Raw genomic sequence first — 24089 nt, forward strand, 5'->3', positions numbered from 1 at the left:
TAAGAATGGATAGTGCTTTCTTGTACATTAAGGACTATTGCTGTAATCTCTGCATACTATGTACCAGGGTCACCATGTCCTAATCTGATTTACTGGAGTATAATCCATCCATCCATATTGCTGGGGTTTTGATTGGCCTTTGGTTTGCAGCCAGCGGGCTACAGAAGCGGACCAGCTGCCTTGAAGACAGTATTTGTTAAACAACCAGCACACGTGATGTAAAAAGCCTCATGGGTTACTGTACTGTATATGCACATACAGTACATGTATGGGCTCACATATACACACGTGTGGCACTGGACACTTATATTTGCACTAACTTCATCTTTGTGTGAAAGTTTAGTTTCCTGTCTTTAAATTAACTTATTACTTATTTCTAGTGTTTTTATAAAAACTGCACAAATCTAAATTGTGCTTCAATGTTCACGGTGATTTGAGAGCATAGGAAAACTTCAAATTGAACTACTAGCCCAGTTTTTGTGTCCTAATCCTGCGAGATCATGTGCCGTCCTAAAAATCTGACTATTTATGCCGCAACACCAACATCTGTCCCAGCTCGGCTCTGAAACAGACCGCTCTCACCCAGTCATTCAGGTCACACCACATTCTAGTTCGTGTGGCCCGATCATCAGACTGAAAAGCCCGTTCATTTCAACAGTGAGGTGACATCTGAAGCTGCAGTTAGTGGCTGAGTTATACCGGGTAATTACGACACAGTTTAAATGAACGGAGAAGCATTCAATAGTAGCAGTCTGGATGTTGCAACAATGGGTTTGATGCATATTGGTGGCGGTTGCAGCTCAGTCAGATGTCCTACTCTTGTCCTTGACATGTAGTATAGAATTACTGCCTGAGGGGAAGCGGCTGCCAACAGCTGTATTGACCCAGCGTCCATTAATACAACACTCCTCTAGTTCTCAGTCTTCTTGTCTGGGCACCTACAATTCCGTTCCAATTTAGCTTCTGTGTGATACTTTTAAATTAGTTTATGTGCAGGAGGACCAACAAATCACAAGGCCTGTATGCTATATAGTCACCCAGAAAAACATCATCATCAATATCCAAAGTAAACACTGGTTCTTTGTCATAGACCCGACTCAAAGTCTGTTCTGTCCTGCTGTCACAACACACCACTCTGCTTTAGATGGTGGCTACATTTGCTTTACTTTCACGGTGGACTTAACAACATAACATCAATGATCTTCAGAAGTTTGCCTTCCTAACTTATTGACATTATAGAGTAAATATGTTCATGTGAGAGTCCACAACCTGAAACGACAAACCTCTTCCCTGTAGGGTGCCAGAGAGAGGAGTCATTGGGACTAAAGCCAGGAACAGCTAGAGATGAGACGACAGAGCGAACATTCACAACAAGTCGATCGTGGTGAATTTCCATTATCGGGAAAATCATGAATATCGTGCATCTGTGATGCAATAGAAATGTTTGACTCCAAGTGATTCCAGTATATTTTAAGCATACTTTTTATGTTTATCGAGATAATATCGTAAAACGCAATTATTTTGGCCAGTATATTTGTGACATGAAATTTTTATATCGTCCCATGCTCCAAGCGGCATAATTTGAGTCAGCATCGGTTGGGGCATTAAGTTTGAAAATACCTGCTTCTCATCTCTGCTGGAGGTTAGCAGCTAAAGGTCTAATGTAGCTACTAGAAAAAACACCCAAATCTCAAACCAAACTGTCCGGTGTCAAACAATTTGAGTGTGTGGAACACATTTTTGTTGTATCGTTAGTTCTACCAACTACCAATTGCGAGTCTGACAAATTTTATAGAAGAGCAAAGACACATTGGTGGTGTTCTCTTTTAAATCAGCAGAGTCGACTCGCTGCCCATCTTTTGGCGCAGGCTGAAAACCCACCTCTTCAGGAAGTGCTACCCTGAGCCTTCCACTTAGCGCTTATTGTATTCATACTAGCTTGTCGCACTTATTGTATTCGTATTACTTATAGCACTAACTGTTTTTCTTTGTTTCTGCACTGTACTTTGGCTCTGAGTTATGCTCTGCTTCATGCTCTTAGATGCTTGTTTGGAAAAGGAGATGTACTTATGACTTCTGGTGACTAGTAGTTCTCTTGATTACCAATGTTGAATGCACTTATTGTGAGTCGCTTTGGATAAAAGCGTCTGCTAAATGACTGTAATGTAATGTAAATCATTGCTTTGCCCTTTAAATCTTAGAAAATCTCAGAAAATAAATACCCATTACAACTTCTAACAGCCCAATTCTGTGTTTTGCTCAACCATCAGTCAAATACCCAGAAATACTGTATGTTGTGTAATATAATAGAAGACAAAGAACACCATCAAACACTCTCAACTGAGAAGCTGGAATCAATTGTTAAATAGTTCCCGGTTATCTTTCCGTGGACCGACTATTTATTGAATTGTTTGAATCGTTTAACTTGTCGTTGGCTTGTAGCGTTGGCCTGTCTGTAGTAACATGGACCATTATGGTGTGAGACCCGGCCTCCTCCGTTCTATCTTTGTCCGTCTGCACTACTCTCCTTCCCCTTCAAACTACATCCTTCAGTCCCACAAACCCTGACTCCTCCCCTCTTTCCTGTCTCCACCCTTTCGCTCTCCCTCCCTCAATTCTACCAGGTGTTCCAACAAAACACAGCCTGCCACACTTCTAGCTTCACTGCTGTGCTTGTAGCTGAAGAAATGGTAGATCAGCATGCAACACAAGCTTACTTCTACTCTTTCTAAAATATCTAATCAGATCATCTCCATATTCATTAAATAGAAAAATGGAACACAGTATAATTCAACAACACTATAACTGTAGCAGCTACAATGACCGTACAGTTGAGTCAGTTTCAACAAAGGCTGAATATAATAAACTAAATGATGGTAGGGTTTATTGGAAAACTGGCAGCGGAGTTTATTTTAGTCGCTGAACTATTCAGAGATGTGAGCGATGATTCAGAGGGTCTGAGAAACAGAAATACAGAGAAGGTTATCAGCAGAGAAAGATCAAGACTGTAAAATGTGAAGCAGTAAAAGGAAGACTGTGCCTGAAGCCCAGCACCGTCCGGGTCGACACTGAACTGGCCGGACAGACAGCGCTACACTGGACAGCACACTGTTTCTTTGTTTGACAAGCGGAGACAAATCCATTCACGACTGATTGATGATAGATTGATTACTTGCAAAAAGAAACAATTGTGATCATAGACATATCGTGCAAAATCCCTCCCGGCTCAACTGATCCACACATTTGACACACAGTCCGATGCATGCATACAAACTGGGGCGTCAAAAGCTTTCAAATGATGCAATTATCTTTATTTTTGTTTCAGAGGAACTAGACTCAGTGCGTGACACAGGGTGAGGTGGGGAGTTCACACATTCCCAGGCCTGCTGAAGGAGGAGTGTTACATATCAGCAACTGTTGGAGCAATGTATAGGAAATGTATGGAAATTTGTTTTCTTGGACTAACTCAACATTTACTTTTTCTTTTATTAGGAATAGGCTTCATTCTCTCTCTTTTAGTGTTGCTTCACTGAAACAAGTTCAACTCTAATGGGGACACACTTCGGCTATTTGTCGTGAACATTTGTCAAAGTACTGATTCAAGTACGACTTTGGAATAATATTCTGAAGTTTCATACTTATATAAAGAAGTCAGCTCTGCATGAAACTGCAACATAAAGCCAAAAAAACGAGGCTATGCTAAACCATTATCCCCTGAGCTCCAAAAGCACAATACCACAGTAGACACCCAAGGGAGGCCCAGCAAAACAATACAACACGTACCATAACAAAAGTAAAACAAGCTCTGAGCCACCAGTGATTTGCAGCCTTTGATATGGTTACACAACAAGCAAACGGTAAGAACCATAATCCCCAGAACCCAAACAGAGCAGATCATGAGACAAAGTCTCCCCAGTGGGAGTCCAAGTCAACGTTCTCACCACATGCAGCGCCAGAGCTGCTAATTCTCCTGATCGGGTCTACTCCCGACTGGCTGGCTTATCAAACTAACACTTGGGTTTAAATATACTTTAGAGTAGTCTATTCAGAGAGGTTAAATGTAATAGGAGCAACAGACAGCACAATCTCAGAAAAGGCTGATTATATAATGTACACTGTGTGCATATTGATGAATGTAAGTCAGCTGTGTGAAAAAAAAAAAAAAAAAAGAATCTTTCCAAAATTGTCTTTAAAATTCAGACTGCAGATGCACAACTTGGCCTTTCTTGCACAGCCTTAAGAGTATGCTACCTTGCATTTCACTGCACATATTGTATGAGAATCATGTGACAAATAAAACATTTGAATCTTGAATCTTGTTTGGTACAGTGTCCTTTAGTATTTTGTAGACTATCATTGGAGAGTAGATTTGTGGGGCCGCTCTTCTTCTGCAGAATGAACAAAATATTTGTACATTTTCAGCAAGATGTCCCCAGAAGACATGCAGCAACAGGTGCAAAGGTTGATCACAACACTAAAAATAAGGAACATGTTTCGAGACACATTGCAACCCAACTTCAGTAGTTCTGGCCTCTCATTCACAGTAGCAAGCTGCTGTGAGTAAATGTGTTTACTCGTACAGTTTGAGCTGGATGACCTGAATCTAGAGGAACAGACCAGTAGAGGACAGCCTAGTAGGGGGTGAGAGGGGGGGCAAGTGTATGTGTGTGTTCACTTAAAACAATAGCCCCATTGTCCCCCTGTGCCCCTTTAGTGACCTAATGGGAGAGCATTGGGTATGTGCGATGCTGTGGGACTGTAGCCCAACAATGCTATTCTGTCTGGAGCCACATACACAAACCACAGCAAACAAGTGAGGGTGTGCAATTCAGCTCACGGGCTTCACAACATGTATGGAGCGCAGGTAACAAAAGTGAAAAGAGGGGCAACAAAAGGTCCGTCGTCAACAGAGCTGCAGCAGCCATTATTGGTTGGGGTTGAACACATGTGATGATGACAAAAACAAGTGACTCCGAGAACAAAAAGGTCGGCCATAGAAAGACTGTGACAATAGTTCTGTAGCAATTGCTTGTTTCCCCCCCCAAAAAAGAGAGAGAGAACGACTCTGCATTCCTGCGCTAAGCTAAAGGCCTCCTGCTATCTCTGTATGGATTCCTCAACCGTGACCTGCATGGTGTCCTTCTCACTCATCCATACATTTCAGGCAGCGTAATGAGCAGCAGTTCCCACTGGGGCCAGATTTGTGCTACGCAGGCTGAGTCAGGGTGTTCCAGTTTACTGCAGGCATTCCAGTCTCTCCACAGCACGCAGCTTTGTGCGCTCCTCCTCCACATTCTTCAAAACGCCGCGCGCACACACCTGGATGCGAATCACAACACTACCCCGTGTCTTAGCGGTGGCTTTAACGTGAGGTCCAAAGGTTACTATCGTTTTCAGACACCGGTCGGCCTTCCGAGAGCAGAGTTCACCGCCTCGATCACTCACCACATCAATGCAGCGGTCACATGTGCTGGGATGACACATCACTGAGGTGATGACACGGTCGAAATGAAGCTGTATCTCAGGCCAAGTTTAAACTCTATTCATCAGAGTCTTATTACAGAGCCTAAGATCACAGATTAGATCAGATTAATGAGAGAGGAACCGAAAATGATACTTGAATTTCACATGCCAGTCTTGAAGAAAACAACATGATTGAGTCTTATATATTGTGCAGCCATGAGAGCATACAAGTCATTACAAAGTTACATATCAGTCTGGGTAGACTGGGTAGATGGCAGACACTAAGCCAAGTTAAACATCTCTTCACAATGAATACAAACACTGGCTGAACCAGACTTACAAGTAGTCATACTTCATTAGCATGTGCCTCTATAGCAGCGGGAATATTGGGTTAAGTCTCCCCTGAAAAAGCTGTCTTTTTAAGATAATTCATGAAAATTTGGTCTTAATTTTCTGCATGAAAATGTGACAGATCTCGTCACTTTTAGGTCAGGAGGGTCTCTGTGGTGTGACTTGTTGTAGCACGCAAACATTCCTTTAAAACGTCACTCTGATCCAATCCGTATCTGAACAGCAGGAATCTCCGGAATGCTATGAGCAAACTGAAGTAGACTGTAACTTAAAAAACAGCAGGCAGCACTCCTACAGACAACTCCTATAGTGACAAGATGACTCGAACATTCATTCAAGTTATGCAATTATGCAAACCAAATACAACTGATTGTATTTGCTTCAACTTTCATAAGATATGTCACATCCTATAGTATATATATATATATATATATATACATATATGGTCATAGTATATGAGTGATTGTGTCTATCCTGCCCCAGACTAGCAGCAGCTGTGCTCCTCTCTTTGTTGTTGGACAGGCTGCTGAGCTGCAGCATGCTCAGCTGCTTTTCATGGCAAACTGATATCTATTGAAAGGATACTGTCATTCCTGTCCTGCACGTATAACGTTACTGAAACCAAACTGATCATACCGACCCCATCATTACCTTAGCTACTGTTTGCATTTTTTCCTTCTATTTTGCACTGCTAACCACGCCCATGCTGCCTGTGGGATACTAGCACTGTGTGCATCCTCTAGCCTACTGCTGCATCTTCCACAGGACGTTTTACGGGCAACGTTGTCCAACTCACTGCACCGCATTGTCCCTGTCAAAGTAGCACAAAGACACACATCTGGAGGCGCCTCCACACCCTGCGCGCGTCTGTCTGCCCGCGTATCACCGGTAACAATGGTGACGCAAGCTTTGCGGCTAACCAGCCCGGGGGCTAACGCTAGCTTAGTTATTAAGTAGCTACAACAGTAAACAACAAGGCCACACGTTGCGATATTTCAACCACCCTTCTGTCAACTGTGCTGTATCAACAGGTCTGCCCAGCTGAGGCCAGACCATAACCAGGCTGCTCACTCGCAGCAAAATCCAGCGCATCTTGTAAAACTGTTATCTGACCACAACGATTGTTTGCACTCCAACCCGACAAGGCACCTTCACCCCCGGCTTAAAAACGAGATAAATCCTCACCCCCGAAGAGAGATTCTGACTCCTGGTGGACCCGGGATCACCTCCTGAGATCAAATCCGCCGTGTCATGGGTGTGTTTTCATCAAAAAGAAAAGTGGGGAAGAGGATTAGCTATCTAGCGGTAGCTATAACTCCGACGTCCTAAGGAAAAAGGGAATGCAGGAATGTGACGTTCAGTCCGGTTCGCTGGCAGCGGTGACACGTGCATTTAGGAGCGAGGCATTGTGGGAAAAGGAGTTCAGTTTTATTTGCAAGCGTTGCTTGAGAAGATACCGGATTAATAACTGGTTGGACGTGTCACACTTCCCCCTCCCTACCTGCTGCAGACTGTTTTAATGCAGGTGATTAAATAAAATAGAATACGATGAAATATGAGCACAGCACACTTTACACACGTTTTCTTTAAAATTGCAGTACATTTACTCTAGTCTTGTACTTAAGTCTAATTCTGAGGTATATTACTTTGTTTTCCATGTTCTGCTACTCTATACTTGTACTCCACTACAAGCAACCCAGCAGATGAAGTATATTAAAATAAGATAATCCTTTATTAGTCCCGCAGCGGTGACATTTACAGGATTGCAGCAGCATAGTGGATAGTGCAAACAACAGACATCAAGATCAAAACAAGTATTATAAATAAGTAAATAAGTAGGTCCAATTATCACCACCTTTACCTGCTTCAAAATTAAAGTTATGTGTGGCCTATACATTAATGTATCAATAATTATAATCCATTAATATAATATACATTACACTGAATTCGCTAATCTACATAATGAGTATACTTTGGATACTTAAAGTATATTTTGAGGCCAATACTTTCGTACTTTTACTTAAGTGAGAACTTGAATGCAGGACTTTTATTTGTAACAGAGTATTTCTGCTCTTTGTATTTGCTAATTTTACTTACAAGATCTGAGTACTTCTTCCACCACTAGGTGGAAATAACTAATTAGATCACAAAAATATATGACCCTCTTTTTCATGTATTTCTATAAATTATTAGGTTAGTGATTGACTGTAATACTTAACATAATTGTCTAAAGCGTTGACTCAAACATCTAACTTTAATTAGAAATACATTTCAAGAGTATCAAACGGAATGACGTCGCAAACGTTTGTCTACAATTTTCCTTTATTTGCCACTTCTTCGCAGTTTAGTGTAATAGGCTTGAATCCAGTACTACCATGTGTGTGAAAAGTTTCCTCTCTACTCGCTCTAAAGTGTAGTTCCATTTTAGCAGAGGGATAACTGTTGTTAATAGTTTGTGGAGCAGCTGGCTAATACAATACGGTATGCCTATGACAGATTTGAGGTGTGAATACAGATTTAATGTAAACGCTTTACACGTGCAGCTGACTTAAATTGAGTCACTGTAAAAATCATTTTAGGATTATTTCACACTGAGATCTTACATGTAATAGAATTACATCATTCACAATTCTAAAATCCTGGCCTAACGCCTCTCACATAATAGCACATGTTCAAGTCTTATCAAGGACTCCCGACAAATGAAAGGAATTACAAATGACTGCAGATCACAGTTAAAACCGGCTGAAGAATCATTTCAAGGTAATCATGACCCCTTGTGGATGTTGATAGAAGTGCAGTTGGAGGAATAGACCGCTCCACTGTCTTGTGTTTGTGTGTGCTTCTCTATATGTGTACATATTGTGCATATATTATAATAACACAGGGATTTATCAGGGTCTTTAGTCAATATGGTAGACAGCTGGAAGACGGAGATCAGGCAGATTGACTGAAAGATAGGCCTGCATAGAGACATGACGCACATAAAAAGAAAGGCACACAATCCAGACAGATGAACTAAAAAGATTCAGATACCTCTGAAAGTAGAAAGGTAGACAGTTCCCTCCTACTCCAGATGGCTACAGAATATGTTCGCCGCCACAGTCAGAGGCTGATTAACTATCATAGCGTGATGGAGACTCCAGCAGGTTGCTACACCCCCCACCCCGTTCTTTTTCTTCTTAGTCTCCCTTTCCTCCTCACTCCCTCACCCAGTTCTATATCTATCCTTAATCATCCCATAATTACTTTGTTGTCCTCTCCACATCACCCGCAGCCCTGCAAGCCATTCACCCCCCCCCCCCATTTCCCTCCCATACCGCTGTGCGTTTTTCTCTGTGCAGATGTTCCATTCCTGTCATCTCCTCTGATACAAGCTCACCTATAGCTTTTCTTTTTCTTTTGATGTGCCACCCTGAAAATCTGCCTTTAGTGTTTGTGAGCTGAGCAAAAAAACACACCAAAATAATTCCCCAACTCTGTCTTATGAATCTGATATCTGTTTGAACTTAATGACTCCATTGAACTGCAGATTTGAGGATCGTGTGAACCTAAAGTGTAGAAGTTGGTAAAAGTGTCAAAGTACTTTGCACTGTTACCAAGGAAACCATAAAGTTGAACTGCTATACAATTGCGTTGTTCTAAAAATGCCAACATTTGAAGAAGTGCTTGCAACACTTAAATTATTTTTTACCTCATGTTCTCAGCATAGTGTATTTAATCATAATAACGACTCCCACAGCGGAGACAGGATTCAAATCTTCTCTGTGTTCGTTTAGAAATGTGTGTGAGCGAGTAAGGTCATACATATCTTAAAGTATAATGATCTCAGTCAAATAGCTTTGTATGCAGTGCCAGCAGTTTATGAATATGTACGACTTTACATACAAATAAAAGTCATTTTGTCAGTTTTCTTTTTGTTAAAGAGAACTTTGCTCTTTAAATTCATTTTAATGTTGACGGCACTACAGTAAATTATGTGGAGCGAGAGAAAGAGAAAGGGGAAGCGAAGCAGAGGCTGAAATTGCCGTTGCTCCTCAGGTCGCCCGGCACAAAGCTGAATCCTCACCAGGGGGATGGTACCAAGGCACAAATTAGCAGTGGAAAGGGCGCATGATGATATTTCCGTGTGCTTGTGGCCAGGGCAGCTCCGTCTGTGCGTGTTATAAAAGGCAAAAACCATAAACATGGAATTAGACAGTGCAGGACCCGCGGCTCTTAAGGTCACCGACTCTCCCCTCCTGTGGCTTGTGAGAGCAACGGTGTGATATAAACAACACTGGCCATCAAACTGTTATTACTGTACTGTACCAGGGTTTTATAACAGGGTAGCTGATTATTTGTGTCAGTATGTGAAGTTCATTAGGCCGACGGCCCCCATGCAGCTGTCCCCTGCGGTTCTGCTCTTCCAGGTCGAATGGGTGCACGAGATAGGTGTGGGAGAAAGATCTATATACGAACTAGCAACCGAACTAGATAGAGAGAAACTAAGTGGGTGGAAGTGACTGAACATCTCTTTGTGTAAAACACACACACACACACACACACACACACACACACACACACACACACACACACACACACACACACACACACACACACACACACATTAACGCTCAGAAAAATAAACACACTGAGATTGGCCAGGGTTCAACGTGTTGAGTAACAAAAACATGATTTCTAACCAGCAGGTGGGGGCAGTAGACAGATCATAGGACTGTTGTACACTGAGCGGTGCCATTATAATGTGCTGTACGATCTACTGTAACCTACACATACAGGAGGTGGGAAGAAAATCACAAAAACACTTAACTAATGCAATCTACTGCAACACAATATCCCTGTATATACTGTAAAATAACACATTTTACACATTGAGACATTTATTCAATTCTGCGGTGAAAATAATAAAACATTAACATAAATGTCTATTCATTTTTTGAATCTTTGAATTTAAGGATAGTTATTTGTAATGAATCCTCAGCCATTACAAACTGAATATCATCTGAAAGCAAAAAGCCTCACAAGTCTATCTGTGTTAACCATTTTAAGATCCTAATATCACAGTGACAACAGTTTTGCAACAGAGCAGGTGGCTATATATAAAATATTATTATTATTGATCAATCCGCCAGTTATTTTCTTGATTAATCGATTACAGTTTGGTCTCTAAAATGCCAGGAAAAAGAGAAAAAGTTGATAATATCCTAGAGCACCAGGTGACATCAGTAAGTGTAAGTTGTTTTGTCCAACCAACAGTCAAAAACCCGATGATATACATTAACTGTAAATGTTTGTTAATGGATTATCCAAATTACCAGATTAATCTATTCGATGAGTCAACTAATTGTTGCAGCTCTACATAAATGTAGTCACAAAGGATTCAAGAACTGTAGCCGTTTATTTTTGTTATTTTTCTTGGCTTGTATAGAAAAAAGGGGGTGCATAAAAACAGGGATTATTGAAGCTGCAGTATAATTATTTCCTAATAATTCAGAGGGGAAAAACCTCAGATCAAAGCGCTGTACTTTGTCCTTCAGCTTCCCTCTCCAGGGGCCAAGGGGCCGCTCTGCTCTCAACCCCCCTCTCTGTCCTCTCCTCGGCAGCCTGACACTCCCCCTGCTGCTGAACCGCAGTAGAGCGCGGACCGTCTGAGGAGCGCGTTGACAGCTCCGGGCCGTGTGTGCCCGCCTGCCTGTATGCTGAGCACCCGTTGAGTAGGTGGGTCTGCTGGAAGGGAGTGGGAGAGGTGGGAAAAGGGCAGATGGAACACAGAAGGAAGTTCACCAGCAACACATAGAGTGTCAGAGGGAGAGGGACAGAGAGGGAGGGGCTCAGAGAGACGGGACAGAGACAGTGATAGGTAGAGGAGCCTAAACTGAGAGAATGAGGGGACAGATATGCAGAGAGAAAAGATGGCGGGTGGCAAAAGGATGAGGGAGAGTAAAGGATGGAGAGGTGAGAGATGTGTCAGGTACCAGAGGGAGAGGTGATGAGCAGCAGGGGTAGGAGGGAGGGTGACAGGTATAGGGAGGGAGGGTGGAGGGTGGAGGGGTTGGAGTTTTTGGGGGGGTGATAATGATATCAGGTGCAGGAGGGAGAGACAGTTGTGTGACCTTCAACAATAGTTTGATAGTTGGATGTGAGAAGAAATATTCTCTCACTGAAAGACTCTGTCTTATGTCAAATTATAATAATTCAGTACAGTATTGTCAACAAATTAAAAAAAAGAGGTAAAGTTGACTTTGAAGTTAACATTCTTTTTATTATAAATATCCCACCTAAGGACGTACTAAATTATTTAGCTTTGATTTAATCATTTAGTTCTGATTTAGTTATTTGTTTCATTTTCCTGTGATAGCAAAAACAATATCACAGTCTCCGGATTAAAGTCAGAGCCTCCAAATGTTGTACGGTTGAAATTTTTTTTTCTTTTCTTTAAAAGAACATGTTATGTTTTTTCATTCTAAATTATTAAGCAAATATGGTACTTATTGAAAAAACTGTATATAAATTGCAGTTCAGGTCACATTTAAATGTTCAGGAACCCCTCCAAACATATAAAATATGAAAATGTATAAAAATGGAATAATTACGTGTGTCTGATCAATTAAAATTCACATCAACTCCTTCTCCCTCATGGAAAAATAAGGCATCTTTGAATATTATTAATATTTTCATCTAAAGAAATATAAATTCTGTGTACAAGATGTCTCCTACTTCCAGAGAGGAGGGAGACACAAAGTCGACCCCAAAAATATTCCAGATCTGTATTCTCATGTAACCACTCTTCAAAAACAGACACAACCCAACACAATGTCATGTGTTTGTTTAAATCTATTATAACTTTTTAGTCTGAACATTCGTGACAGACGTCGATGACATGTTTCCTGTTCATTTACTGTACGTCAGCCTTCGGGGATTTTTCATACCATCTCCCCCGTGTCAATGCGCTTGGCAGCTTAATCTAGTCTATTCTTTCTCATTTATGAGCTATGTAGTGGCATTATTGCTGTCTGGACATGAGGAAGTGCTGGAGTAATTTCACCCATTTGGAGACGAAAGGAAAGTTTAAAAACAAAGTGAGGAATTGCATTTACAGCCCTGTGTGACAATACTCCAATTTAAATGCACATTTGACCTCCTTTGGGAAAGCTTGCTATAATATTTGTTCTTTTTGCTTCGAGCTAAATCTAAACTTAAGTTTAAGTTTGTGCACCTTTTCAATGTCAAGCCGATTGAAACAGCTCTCACACTGTGTGTGCGCTTGTTTTCTGGGCTGTCTGCTCCCTGTTTACTGATATGAAAGAGGTCTGGTATGCTGTCTTCTGTGTTGATAAAATGTAGCTTTTAACAACAGCCAGTATAACTTGCTTTCCCATGCATGTTACTTTGTATGATAAGGCTACATGGTTTCACATTCACTCCTTTCCTTGTGTGTGTGTTTATATGTGTGTGTTGAGCAGGAGGACTCCAACTAGGGGTGTTAAAACAGAAATCTCAGCCCACTAACTGACCTGGTCTGAACTGTACAGTGCACAGAGTGATAGCATGAGGTGCCTCCAGGTCAGAGTCGGGTGTTAAAGTTATCCAACATAACATCTGTGTGTGTGTGTGTGTGTGTGTGTGTGTGTGTGTGTGTGTGTGAGTGTGTGTGAGTGTGTGTGCGTGTGTGTGCGTGTATGTGTGAGTGTGTGTGTGTTTGTGTCTTGTCTGGGAGGGGGGAAATGAAAAGGAGTTTGTCTGGTTATACTGCGTTCATGCCCAGCCAAACTACATCCCACACAAGGCTGAGAGACTGTGGGCTCCTCTGGACCTTTTTTTAATTAAAAGTCCTCACTTTCTTCTGTGTGTGTGTGTGTGTGTGTGTGTGTGTCATGGCTGCGATCACTGTAATGCATTCAGTTCTCTCAGATGCTGAAATATATATTTTAATTTATTTTCTCTATAGGCATGTGCTTGTTATTTGTATTGCAGCTATTAATTAAGTCAAATCTTTTCACTTTTAATAAACACATAAATAGATAAAAGTTTAGTAACGTTGCTGTTATCCTAGAACTAAACACAAAGTTGAAATGAAATATGATTACATTGTATTAAAATGAAATGTGCGATAATAGATACTTACCGAAATATACTTTATTTTTTTCTTTCCTTGTATATCCTCTCAGCAAACGCTCAGGTGAGCTCCTAAGGCTGAGAGTTGCTATGGTATTCATTTTCACATGTCTATTTAATGAGTTATTTTTAAAACAGTCCCTGCGTCAGTGTAATAACTACAAGCTTGTATGTGTCTTTAAAGGCAATTAACTTTAAAGATCTGTCATGGAGTTTTAAATTGAGTTCAATTTTTCTTTCTGTAGATTTCTGTTTCCATGGTGCAATAAAATAAACCAATATCCTTCAAATAAAAGCCAGCACTGTATGCTGGATTAATCAAAACCAAGTTCTCAACCCCACCAGCTAGGTAGCATGTGTAGCCTTGTTAAGCTCGGACATGCTAGTTTCTGTCCATGCACCGTAAATTACGTTGACTTTGTTGGCTAACAAGCGTTAACCGGCAAAATCTGGTATCAGATATCAAGCTTGCTTAGATTATGACATAAAAGTGATATGAAATAAAAGCAGACTTTTGAAAAAGGTCATTTTCAAATCAAAATGAACTCCTACACAACTTGGTAAACATTGTGTATATAAAATGAGATACGTTTTAATAATTCCACAAAATATTGCTGAATTTAGTCTTACTTGCTTGTTTGTTTATTTAATATTTCCACTTCGGGCTCCATATAAGAGACATGGCTGCTAATATTAGACTCTGGACAAAGAGTGAACTAAGTATTGAAGCACCTGTGGGGCGTCACCCAAAATCCAGACCCCTAATGACAGCCCTGCCAGACAGAAAAAAGTGTGCAAGAAGTGTGTGTGTGTGTGTGTGTGTGTGTGAGTGTGTGTCTGCGGTTGGCCCGTGGTCGTCATGGTGAGAGGAGGTTGGGGGCTGCACTGTAGCTGTGGCTAAAGACACGATCAAGAGCACAACGTTTCTGTGTGCTAATACGTGTGTGTGTGTGTGTGTGTGTGTGTGTGTGTGTGTGTGTGTGTGTGTGTAGCCGTGGCTTCAGTGAGCCACCCCCATACAGAAAGGCTTGGTGTTTTATGGGTCATGTGTGCTACAGGGATGGGGTGTGGGTTTCTTTTCCTCATGAACAAATGGTACCAAAAGACACACGATATGCATCCAAGTTTCACATGTATGCTTTGTAAAGGAAGAGGAAACACTTGTGTGTGTTTTGTCTGTTTTTCAAGAGCCTGTTGAGTGTTGGTGTTGTTGATAAAGTGTTGAATTGAATTGAGCGGAACACACACCGACACGAAGTGAAAGCAAGCTGATTGGTGTGTATTGCCAATAATTGCTGGTTCCAATCATGTGGACAGTCTGTGTGTGTATGTGTGTGTGTGTGTGTGTGTGTGACTCATGCTGGAACATGCCTGTGTTTCAGAATTCTGAGTTTTGTAGTCAGTCACGTTCTGTGTTTTGGCAGAAGTGGCAGTTTCATCATCATCACGAATATGCACACATACACAAACATACAAACACTCATCTTGTTTAAATTAGGCCACATGTATACCTCTCAATGTACAGAGCACTTAAAAAAATTAATTTAGCACACTTAGTGAAGAGATTTCATTGAAACTAATTTCCACTGAAGACATAGTCCTTATTAAAACTGTTCACAGTGAAGCGGGCCAATTATCCAGAGTATAGGAATGTTTTTCTGGAGAGACAAGATGCTGTTTAATTGTATTAACCAATAATAGATTATAGGATAATATAACTCTTATGGGGTTTAATATTTTGCATACTAGTTACTTTTACTTTAATACATTGTGCAGATGATGCTTCTGTACTTTCATTAGTATGACTGTGAATGCAGGACTAGTATTGTGGATTTGGTTCTTCTACTTAAGTTAAGGATCTTCCACCGGTGGACACAGATAACTGTCAACCTGGACAAATAAAAGCAAAACTATCTGCATGCTGGAAGATATGTTGTTTTTGGCCATTTTTTATTTTGCCCCCCCCCCCCCCCAAAAAAAGATCCTGAAACAAATTACACTTGTAGGCTGGGCCGTCTCATAAAATTGGAGAAATGTTTTTAGGTTGTGAGCGACGCACTGACATATTTCTTTCACTCTGGGTTTGTGGAGACTGTTTTTAATTGCAGCTAGCCATGTGGCTGCAGGCAGAGTGGCCAGTGTGGTGGAAAGGCAGCAGTCAAGAGTCCCTTTTTCATGACCTGTTTGGGTGAGGAACTCGGCTGACACACAACCAACATACAAATACACCCATGCACAGACACGCCCATACTGCATGTGCGCATGCACACACGCATACACACAGCGTGACGCACACACGGGTCCACCATCTCATACTGACAAAATCTTTGCACACAAAAACATACAGCAAATTCAATGTATGCATAGATGCATGCATGCACGAAGACCAACACACACACACACACACACACACACACACACACACACACACACACACACACACACACACACACACACACAGTATTTATTCTGAGAGTGTATCCCTCCCTGATGACCGGTTAGGGCGAGGAGTGCTGCCGGCAAAACACACCAATCCAAGTCATTCTACAGTTGATTTACTGTCCCGCCACCAGTCCACTACTGTATAATTACCCTAACACACACACACACACACACACACACACACAAACACACATAATTACACTCACAGTCACAAGCCCTTATTGCACACTCACATGTACTCACATGGATAAAACATGTAACACAAGTGTAGAAAAATAAACAAAAGAACAGAACAGAAATCCTTGTTGTTTTATTCTCTATAGAGGGTTTAATCATTGTTGCTGTATGTGTACGTGTGCATTTAAATAAGACCTCAACTATTTCATTATTTTACATTTTAAGCCATTTATATTTTCAACAAGAGAACAAATTATGTTTTTCTATCTATGTCTATGCTGCAAAAACTAGTCAATAACATGGAATTTCATATACATAATATTTCCTTTAAATAGATAAAAAATGGAAACCTGAAGAGATAACCCTAAAAAAGGCTGCACATCTCTGTATCTTATAAGCAGATAAATATCTATATTTACGGAAATACAACTGCTGATTTTATAGCAGTAAAAAAATCTTATTTTGAAAACCATCTAATTTTATGTGGTTTGAGTTTAAAATGAAATGAACGAAGAAATATCAAACAAGCTGATTTTAATTGGAATCACAGAGATACATTGTGATAAATGTTGACCATAAATCCCAATGTGCTGAAAGTCTTTTTAAAATCTGCATTCTTTTTCTCTGCTGACTCATTTCTATATTTGAGTGTCACATGCATCTGCATCCTTTCCCAGCATGCACTGGGTGTATAGCAGGGTTAACAGAATGATAAACACAAACAGAAAAACTGCCCCCCATTCACACTTATTGATTACAGTGACAGCTGACCTTTATGAACTTCTTCTTTACAATTTTAAAGCTTTATCAATTTCCTAAAAATTAGTTTTCACTATGCATGCCGTACAATATATTCCTTATCTATAATATCGTTGCCAAACAGCCGCTCCACTATAGTGGCTTCCCCTTCTACTAGTGTAATTTTGCCCTTGTCCTTGTCTCAGTCTGCCTGCCTGCAGTCCGATTTGTCACTCTCAAACCTGCAATTGTATTCAAGGCCAAATATAGGGGTGGGAATGCTAGGGTGGGCTGTCTATGTGTCACACAACAAAGCTTTGCACAAGGGTGTAGCCCTCTCCCTTACATCCTCCCACCTAACCGCCCGGCATGGCCAAGTTGTTTGCATGGAAACGTGTCTGTGTGTGTGTGTGTGTGTGCATGTGCATGTGTGTGTGTGTGTGTGTGTGTGTGTGTGTGTGTGCGCGCAGTGAGGTCCAAGCTCTTCCCACCCTCCTCTCCTCTGGTGAGGCAGAGAGATTACTCCCTCCTCCCTCTCCTCTTGCTGCTTTATTTGGAGTGTTTCTCAGAGATTCGTGTCCTGTCACTCCTGTCTACAACACTGACCTTGATCGTCTCTGTTTTTATCTGTCTCTTTCTCCTTCCTCAATTTCAATTTCACTTCCGTTTGATATCCACGGCAACTCACTGACTTAAAAAAAAACCTAATTTACAGACAATCTTTTATGATTTCGTTCAACTTTTACTTTTTTTTTTTTAACGTTTTTGCAACCTCCTGAGCAATCGAAATAAACACCACCAGGGAAGCGCCAGCTTTTTGATGGGCATGTGATTTGTACAAAGTTACAAGCCGTTGTAAGGCATGAATTGGATGTTCCCTATTATTACATGGTAGAAAAAATGAGTGGCCTTTAATGTTGAGAGCTGGAAAGGGAGATGATTATGGTTTATGTACTAGGGCATCCCGATTATATGACCACAAAAACCCATGCTGAGTCACATAGGTCAAGATAGGATGTGAATGAAACAAACACACACACACACACATATAGACACAAGCACACACACACACACACACACACACACACACACACACACACACACACACACACACACGGATAGAGGGCAGAGCGAAACGTTCTCAATGATCATTTCATCACATGAACGTTTAATATTTTTTACTTTCAGCCTCCATTTCACTTGTTCGCTGTAAACAACGGGCAAGAAATGCTTCATGTATTCATGAATACGAACGTCTCGCAGGGCAAAACTCTGATTAACAAATTTGTTGACTAATTTTTTGGGAATCTGAGGCTTTATCACCATAAATTATTTTATTGAAAATAATTTGTAAAATAAATTACATATATTTTGTAAAATGGGCAATTTTGTACTTCAACAAACAATGTTTGCATAATTTGTGTTTTGTGATTATGGGCCTCATTATACACACTCCTACATCTATTTTGGAGGAGTACTGCATACCAACATAAGAGATACTAAATTGCCATAAGCAAAATGTTATTGCATGAGTGATATGATCTATATCAAAAAGGGTAGAATGTCATACAAAACACACAACCAATTTATGTTATTCATACACAAATGATCATGTGCAGTTATACTTTTGTTTTCTGATATGCATCTAAAAATGTCACAATCATGTAGCTTTTCCTGCATGCATCACAAACAGTGACTTGAACATCCTGAATCACTCTGCATGCAATTTAAAATGTGTGTCCTCTAAACTTTAAAGGCCTCTAATCTGCAATACTTTCTTTAACTTCCTCACGACTCATGAGCAGGGCCCAAACACAACACATTAGTATAATTGTTATGTGTTGCCTATGTGTAGCTGCAGACATTTTTTTTTTTTTTTACAAGCATAATTTCAACTAATTTCTTGTGCACACTTGTCTGTCAACACAACTGACAGGTCTCCCTTTTATGCTAGATTCCGGTCCACACTCCCTGCTCTACACAATGAGACATCAAAATAATTTGTACGACGAACAGGGAGGCACATGGCGCGCCCTACGCTCAAGTGCCCCTCCACCCCATGATGATACTCCTGAAATATGCAGTGCGTGTGACAGCAGCTACACCTGTGACTCACCTGTGCATGTCCAATGAGATACCCCCCCCCCCCAAGAAGAATAAAACCCCATCCCATCCTCCACACACACACCCATACACACACACAGGCCACCAACACCCCCAAGGGCAAGGGGGGTAAGTCTGGGCCGAGGTGCAAGACGCTGCCCGCACGCTTTAATTTTCACCTCCCCCACCATGACCCTCTGCAACTGGTGACACAAGTGGCCTCCTGCTGCACGGCTCTCCTGTTTTTCTCCTCTCCCGTCTGCCCCCTATTCCTGTCTCCTTCATTTTCTCTCCTCTCTGCCATTCTTTGCTTTTCTCAGCTAGAGATTTCATCGTGTATCCGGTGAAAAAATGACTTAGGGGAGTGTGCATATAAAACAAGACACAACAAGTCCTTATTCAGGATATTTCTTTTTTATATGGGCAGCAGACATTTAAAGTATTTGAAGCCACAAAGAAGGGATCTTTGGCTCATTTCTTTCTCCGCCTCTTCTTCCCTCTCCTCCCAACTCATCCACTGGCAAGGTTACTGTTGTGAATATGCAGATAGTTGGATCATTTGTATACAGAGCGTTTCAATGCATAGTTTTAAGCACATCTCTGATGCATTTGTTTACATGCACATGCCTAAACATACATGTACACTCCTCATTGGAGCGTGTGTTTTTGTGTGTCTCACAGTCGTCATACAATCTTCAGCACTGTGTGTGTGTGTGTGTGTGTGTCATCAGCTGATGAGGTGTTTACTAGGTTCTGTCTCTAGCCTGGAGGGAGCCCAAGCACACTCTAGTCCCAGCCACCACACACTAGAGTAATTGGCCTTTTCACACTGCATAAGCTTCATTACCTGCACCCCCATTTGCAATGCAGAATGTGATGTGCCACTGAGTATATGAAATGAATGCATAAACAGATTTTGGTTGGATTCTTTTTTTTAGCAGGGTTTGGGGTGTGGGGCTCACAATTAATGATTTAAGGGGCCCGCCGACTGCAGCAAAAATTCTCTCCTGCATTTGTCATTAGAGGCGTTGAGTTTCTAATTGTTCCGTTTCAAATCGTTACTTATGTCTCAGTAGGTGTTTTTTATATTTGACCACGAGGAAACCAGCGACTATTTATTCACTCACGTATTTAAGGGTCAACAGCGAGTTTCTCTATTTAAGTTAAAAAGCTTTAGCAAAAACTTATGTTTAACAAAGGTTGTTGTGCTAATAATTTAAAAGTACAGTAAAATAAAATAAAGAAGAGCTGCATACTGAATAAAAACTGTCAGAGATGCATAAGTGAGAGGACACTGTTGATACAGTAATTTCCTTCAATGAAGTTGCTGTGATTTTTTTTCTTGTGTGCTCTCTCTGCTCACTTTAACTACTAGGTTCTTATTTTGTTTGCTCAAAAATAAACTACAGTTTTGCTACTGGAGGCAATAAAACCTATAAAACAGCGAGAGGTTAGAAACATATCAATTTCCAGTTCCAAAATTTAACGATTTAAAATACCACTCATCATATTAGTCTGTTGTATATCACTCAAGAAAATAAATAAATAATAAAAAAAAATAATAATAATATATATATATATATTTACAATACTGAAAATGTGTTGCCAGAATCACTCACCTTTAGCACGATTACCTCTCATAGCTGATTGACCCTTTCTGGTGCATCTGTACAGGGAACATATGCTGATTTCCAGCTAAACACTGCCGCCCTGTAAGGTGACTTGATAATGAAACTCTGGACACCCCTCCTAACTGCCAGGCTCACGCTGCTGTATCTTTACCACCTGAGGCTTCCATACAACAACCGGCTCTCCACGGACGCGATAGTCTCACGGATTCATCTTGTTTAGGGAGGGAACTGGTTCTGACAGACTAAGGAAATGCATTACACTGTCGTCATTTCCTAACAGACAAACAGAAGATTACAGATTTCTGAAATCTGATCTGAAATACGCAGCTACAGCCACATTATTAAATCATTTTGTCCTCACTTGCTTCTTGTGCCTCCCTGTTCTTTTCCATTTTACTTTAAAACATCCTCCTCCTCTCCATGTATGTCAAATATAGTCCATCAGCTGAACTCAAACTTGGAGGTGACCTCAGTCCACAGTGCTGAAAATTATTAAACCCAGTGGTGAAAAGTAAATTTTGTTTGCTACTTATACTTTAGAATTTCCATTTTTTGCTGCTTTTTTTGTTGCTGTCAGAGGGAACTGTAGTACTTTTTAATCCATTACATTTATCTGGCAGCTATGGTTACTTTTCAGATTTCACATAAAATAAAACCTTATAAAATACAACACACTGTTAACTATTCATATTTAAAGACAAATTCATGAATATTTCAAGATTTCTGTGAGCTGTTCCACTAACAGAGACATTTTCCCTCTAAACTTGTCACATTATTTCAGTTCGATCAAATGTATATATTCAATATTTCATAAAAAAGTATAAAGAAAGAAGAAAGAAAAGAAAAAAAAGAAAAAGAATACAGATTTGTGTTCTAAAACATTGTTTCTTCATCGCTGTGTGATGGCATAAACCAGTGCCGTCATCACACTCTGTCGTTGCTGTTCCTGTTTGATTTTCACTGAATACTTTTTTACAAAGCCTGTGCTGTGCCATTAACACTCTACAACCGGCAGGGACATTGCTAAGAGAATGTGGCTGCTAATAGGCAGAGGATGTGAGGTTGAGATGCTATTTCAGTCCGAGCAGGGATAACTGGCTGGGGCTGTGAGACAGTCGGAAGCGGGGCAATGCTCAGTGTCTCCTGGGGGTCTAAGGGTGAGGTCAACACCACCGGGCTGGGCCTCTGCTTCTCAGGCGGGCAGGAAAGGCATCGGAAGGGGAGAGGGGGGGGGGGGGGGGAGATGAGGACATGGAAAGTAAAGGGAAACTGGTGAGAGAGCGTGTGAGAGTTGCTGCTGCTGCTTGGATACACCTGCAAGAGGACGCACGCTCACACGTATACACACACGTATACACACACGTATACACACACGTATACACACACACGTATACACACACACGTATACACACACGTATACACACACACGTATACACACACACGTATACACACACGTATACACACACACGTATACACACACACGTATACACACACGTATACACACACGTATACACACTTATACACACACACGTATACACACATACGTATACACACACGTATACACATACGTATACACACACGTATACACACACGCACGTAGCCGTTGCTTGCTGTGAGGTTTCATTGTGGACACCAAGGGGAGGCGCTTATGCGTCCCCTTGGTGATAACCCCGATGAGATCTTAGTTCCAGGCGCACCATGGCAACCAGGGAAATGTCCCAAATCAGATATGTTCAATCAATTACTCCAAGTATAATGTTATTCAGAGTGGTGGACAGTGGGCAGGATGTTTCTGTGGAGCAGATATTGCATAATGTACAGACAATGTCCGTTGGAACCGAGAATTGTATGTAGGGAGCGCTATTAATGCAAAGAAAAATTTAAATGGATATATATATATATATATATATACACACACACACACACACACACACACACACACACACACACACACATATATATATATATAGTGAGCAACAGCAAAAACGAACTTCAGTTTGGCTTTAAAATACACAACCAAGGGATCAAGATATAGGGAAAGTACACACGCGCCCAAACACACAATGCAGACCTTTTCTAATCTAAAGGGGCCATCATATACACATCCTTCTCATCTTTTCCATTAGTGTGTGACTCAAACACAAAGTGGAAAGGCCCACCTCATGATGGCCTGACACGGCCAACCCGCAGCACCAACCCAGAAACTTAAGCCTTTTCACATCAATCTACAAAAAAAACAACAGATAGCAAAACACACACTGGGTATTCTACTGATCTTCTCGGAAAAAGAGAAACACTATCTCGGTTTTATGAAAACATCAAAATCTGCAGGTGGTCATTGGACTTCCTGACGAAAGCTTCAGCAGCTTGTGCTGGATAGAAAGTACGACAAACCTCGTCTCTGTGTTCTGTGTGGTTGAAACAACAATAATTGCGCCACATCTATTGTGTTGCTCGGTGGTCTCACATGAGATGAACAGTCCGAACCTTCTAATGGGGGGCTTTTGGGCACAGTGTTTAACAACCACAATGTTTACTTATTAAATGTGAAAATACTGCTTACAAAAATAACTAATAACTTAAATGCAGGCATATTCACTCATGACTTTACCTTCTTAAAATAACTCAAATGAATTCGCTGACAGTTTAGTGAGGCTTTACAAATACATTTCCACAAATAATATTCAATTTAAGAAAAACGAAATACCCAGATAATAAAGATCCCTTCAAAAAAGCCCTTAAAATAAATAACCTGAAATATTAGTTAACTTGACCAATCAGCAAAATAAACAAAAGAGAAGAAGAGAAAATTAATGAGATGAAAAATGAATAGAGTGAAAGATAAAAAGAAGAGTAAGATCAAATGCAATATCTTTTATTATTCATAAAAAAAATAGAGGATAAAAAAGTGTAAAGCTTTACCTTTCTTTATTCCTTACATTTTTAGTATTCAACAATCAGCATGACCTGACCCGTCAAAATCTAGATGCAGTAGTATGCTGTATCTTAAAATGTGTGTGCGCCTATGAAGGTGTTTGTGTTTGTGAGCATGTGTTTGTGTGTGTTTGT

At 40.7% G+C, this 24089-nt stretch overlaps 1 protein-coding gene across 2 annotated transcripts in view; it reads right to left on the reverse strand.

Annotated features, from left to right (window-relative positions):
* ctif (CBP80/20-dependent translation initiation factor) overlaps nt 1–7149 on the reverse strand; it is a 42924-nt gene extending 35775 nt beyond the window's left edge. For both annotated transcript variants that reach the window (XM_068704721.1, XM_068704720.1), the window contains exon 1: nt 7000–7149. The gene's annotated coding sequence lies outside the window, so the exon portion shown is untranslated. The remainder of the gene's footprint in view (nt 1–6999) is intronic.
* Nucleotides 7150–24089: the final 16940 nt, after the last annotated feature.

The sequence above is a fragment of the Cebidichthys violaceus genome, unplaced genomic scaffold (assembly GCF_023349555.1).
Source record: "Cebidichthys violaceus isolate CVI_PGR_0920_01 unplaced genomic scaffold, fCebVio1.0.p SCAF_99, whole genome shotgun sequence".
Taxonomy (NCBI): domain Eukaryota; kingdom Metazoa; phylum Chordata; class Actinopteri; order Perciformes; family Stichaeidae; genus Cebidichthys; species Cebidichthys violaceus.